The sequence below is a fragment of the Rhodamnia argentea genome, chromosome 6, assembly GCF_020921035.1.
Source record: "Rhodamnia argentea isolate NSW1041297 chromosome 6, ASM2092103v1, whole genome shotgun sequence".
In the NCBI taxonomy this organism is placed as follows: Eukaryota; Viridiplantae; Streptophyta; class Magnoliopsida; order Myrtales; family Myrtaceae; genus Rhodamnia; species Rhodamnia argentea.
In genome coordinates, this window is record NC_063155.1 from 235,001 (window position 1) to 235,392 (window position 392).

General features: G+C 53.1%; 1 non-coding gene across 1 annotated transcript in view; it reads right to left on the reverse strand.

Moving 5' to 3' along the window:
* The window catches only part of LOC125315755, a 3,386-nt gene extending 3,207 nt beyond the window's left edge, over positions 1-179 (reverse strand). Inside the window, exon 1 of the ribosomal RNA XR_007199043.1 lies at positions 1-179. This exon is cut by the window's left edge and continues 3,207 nt beyond it. This is a non-coding gene — a ribosomal RNA (28S ribosomal RNA).
* Positions 180-392: the final 213 nt, after the last annotated feature.

Here is a 392-nt window from a genome sequence, read left to right on the forward strand (position 1 = left end):
CCGGTCCGTCGCCGAGGACGCTTCTCCGGACTACAATTCGAACGCCGAGGGCGCTCGATTCTCATGCTGGGCTCTTCCCGGTTCGCTCGCCGTTACTAGGGGAATCCTTGTTAGTTTCTTTTCCTCCGCTTATTGATATGCTATAGACTCGTTGAATACATCGGTGTAGCGCGCGTGCGGCCCCGAACATCTAAGGGCATCACAGCACTGTTATTGCCTCAAACTTCCTTGGCCTAAGCGGCCATAGTCCCTCTAAGAAGCTGGCCGTGGAGATGTACATCCACATAGCTAGTTAGCAGGCTGAGGTCTCGTTCGTTATCGGAATTAACCGGACAAATCGCTCCACCAACTAAGAACGGCCATGCACCACCACCCATAGAATCAAGAAAGAG